The sequence below is a fragment of the Chionomys nivalis genome, chromosome 20 (assembly GCF_950005125.1).
Source record: "Chionomys nivalis chromosome 20, mChiNiv1.1, whole genome shotgun sequence".
NCBI classification, from domain to species: Eukaryota; Metazoa; Chordata; class Mammalia; order Rodentia; family Cricetidae; genus Chionomys; species Chionomys nivalis.
This window is the reverse complement of record NC_080105.1, coordinates 23,357,168-23,360,656: the sequence shown is the minus strand read 5'-3', so window position 1 is coordinate 23,360,656 and position 3,489 is coordinate 23,357,168. Positions and strand designations below refer to the sequence as shown.

At 36.1% G+C, this 3,489-nt stretch overlaps 1 non-coding gene across 1 annotated transcript; it reads right to left on the bottom strand.

Moving 5' to 3' along the window:
• Positions 1-454: 454 nt before the first annotated feature.
• Positions 455-561, bottom strand: LOC130863270 (U6 spliceosomal RNA). The gene has a single exon (XR_009055700.1). It is a non-coding gene; the product is annotated as a U6 spliceosomal RNA (small nuclear RNA).
• Positions 562-3,489: the final 2,928 nt, after the last annotated feature.

The window sequence follows — 3,489 nt, the reverse complement described above, 5'->3', positions numbered from 1 at the left end:
CATAAATTACTTAGTCTTTTATGTACACCTAATGAGATGATAATCAAACCAATTCTGCCATATCCAAAAAGGTTCTTGTATATATGCTCAAATTCATAATAACACAGAGTGAGAAATAGTTCTGCTTCACTTTCTCCATTGTCTGGTATTTAAACATCTTTAAGCCGGGCGGTGGTGGCGCACGCCTTTAATCCCAGCACTCGGGAGGCAGAGGCAGGAGGATCTCTGTGAGTTCAAGACCAGCCTGGTCTACAAGGGCTAGTTCCAAGGCAGGCACCAAAGCTACAGAGAAACCTTGTCTCAAACAACAAAAAAAACAAAACAAACAAACAAACAAAAAAAAACAAATCTTTAAATACATCCCTCTGAGAAATGCCCTTTGAAGTAATGTGCTTTGTAAGCAGTAACTGACACCAACAAATGTGAAAGTGCACGGTTTTTTTTTTTTTTAATTAAAAATATGGAACGCTTCACGAATTTGCGTGTCATCCCTGCGCAGGGGCCGTGCTAATCTTCTCTGTATCGCTCCAATTTTAGTATACGTGCTGCCGAAGCGAGCACAAAGTGCACGGTTTTCACCTCAGTTTCAAAGAATGGCTGTGAGATTTACTGTACCTGCAAAATCCAAGTTTCTCTGTTTGCAACAAAATCCACCGATTTGAAATTGACGAGCACTTCCTTAATTCTGCAGTATTAGCATCCCTTGCATTATTTTAATCCATCGAGGAAGAACAAGACACTTAATTTTTAAGGAGTAATTTGAATATGAATCACTGGTCTGAAGTTTCAACTACTATATTGGCATGCACCAGGAAACCAGTCCCTATGAACATCTAGCTAGTAGAAATGAATTACAATTAGACACAAATGCCTTTGGATATTCTCATAGTGACTAATCAGCAAGTATTACACATGTATAGTGCGCCTTACCTTACCTCTTTCCTCTCTATAATGTGAAGTTACAATTTAAACTTCTTATTTATGGATAATTATTTTGTACTTGCAGATATCAACGTATGTCATGCTTTGAGTTAAACTTTTTTCAAATTAACTATAAATATACTTAAAATCAAATATTACACAAAACTGAAAGATTATTACATCATGTTAAACATTTACTTGAAAAATTATGTCCTATAGGTAGCTTTAAATAAATCTATAATGTTGTCTATAGGATAGTTACCAAAAAACAATTAAATTGAATGTGGAAAGGAAGCCTTGGCTTCCTTCATTTTTTTTAGTAAAAATCCTGATATAAATAATATCTAGTTTTAAATATTTTAAATACTTTCCTTTAAATATTTTCTGAGAATTTAGAATTCTCACAACAGAAAACCTACAAATATAACCACATGAAAGAATTGAGGACTTGATGAAAAGACGTTTAAACATTCAGCCAACATAATTTTTCTCAAATGAAAGATTTAAATAAAACAAGTGTTATGTGAACACAAGCATTCAGATACCATGACTGTCGGTCTGATAGCCAAGATGGTGACTAGTGGGTGGCATATCCAATATAGACATGCTGGACAAAATTATTCATGTCCCAAGCAGGAAAAATGAAAAGACACATCACCAACTTTTCACCCCTCCTTCACGGGTCAAAGTCTCGTATATTGCTCAGATACGGACAAGGCACACCTACTTCATATCTGTTTCTTTCTATTCTAGTGTAATTTGAAAAACTACACAAGGGGCTCCACCCATGAACAAGGGTGGTATGGAATGAGGCTTTGAAATGCGATCCCAACTGGGAAGTGGCTTTGCAGCAGCAACTCTACATTTGGGACGGGAGTGTGAGTCATTGGTTCTCATGGAAGAGCTATGGTATCTAACAGTCTTTCATGGTTTTAACTACTGAGAACTCAAGAACAATGGCAATGGGTTTTTGATCCTACTGCACGTACTGGCTTTGTGGGAGCCTAGGCAGTTTGGATGCTCACCTTACTAGACCTGGATGGAGGTGGGGTTTACTCTTAGGGATGATGAGGGAGGGGGACTTCATGGGGGAGGGGGAGGGAAATGGGAGGTGGTGGCGGGGAGAAGGCAGAAATCTTTAATAAATAAATAAACAATAAAAAGAAAAAAAGATAAAAAAAGATTAAATGAAATACTAGTTTAAGTCATTGCAATGTCGATACATTGCATTAGCATTTTCTTGATGTGGCAAACACTGAAAAAAAACTAAAAACCACTTAAAAGGATTTATTTACAATATTCACATCTGTAACCTTTTTTTTTTCTTGGGTTGTTTATTTTCTTGTTTTTGTCCTTTTTGTATTCTTGGTATTAATCTTCTGTCTGATATACAGCTAACATAGTTTCTCCCATTATCTAGGCTTCCTTGTCATCAATAGACCATTTTGTTTGCTATACACATACTGGTTCCAGTCCCTTCCATTAGATCCTCATTGGTACACTTTTGTAGATTTCTTAAGAGAGGTCTCGGAGCTCAGTCCTCAGTCATCTGCTGGAGTCTGCTGGATTCTGCAGCTGAGATGGTCACTGCCCTGGTTGCAGTTAAACAAATATGACTTAAAATACAGAGGAAGTTTATTGGGATATTGAGCAATTATATCTGAGGGACTGGAGAACAGCTGATAGAGTGATGGAATATTGTTATTCCCTTTATTCCTCCAACTATAATCAGTCACGTGTTCCAGGGTGGCTCCTAAGCTTTAATCTTCTTCAATTCAATTTAATCTTCTTCAATTCTTAGTAACAACAGCAGATGTCCTAACAACTTATACCAAGGCCAGCAAGATGTCTCAGTAGTAAGAGACACTGATAGACCTAAAGCTCTGAGACCAAACTCAGCATCTCACGGTGATAGGAGAGAATCACACCCTGGCTTCCACATGCACGCTAACAGCACTTAAGAGTCTATATTCATGCACAAATACACACACACACACACACACACATGTATACAAATTAAAAAATAATAAAAATCTTAAAACTTACACCATATTAAGAGTGTGATTTCTTAGTGTTGTATAAAACACCTACCAGAAAAATTACTATGCTAAATGACCAAATGCTAACAACAATAACAAGTTTGTGTAACTGGAAAAAGAACCATAATTCTCATTATCTCCACTTTTACTCAACATTCTAGTTTAATCAGGCAAAAAGATAAAATTTCATTGTGAATGGAAAAAATAAAATTCTTGTTATTTGCACTGGATTTATCTATAATTGTTAGAAAGTCCAAAATGTTTCACTAAACTACAAGAGTAAATGATAAAGTGAGCAGGTCTGTTTGACTTTTGGCATACCTAAAGGATGTTGCAAATCCAATGCCACACCCCCAATAAAGTAAATATCAAAATAAAATGAGTCCCAGGAATTTGTTAGATTGCTTCTGCTTACAAACTTGTATTCACACTTTTGTAGACTATTAACTCTACTAGACTTACATGCTCAAAATCCACATATTAAGTACTTTATATTGTGAACAATAAGATGCCAAAGATCCCTTGAACC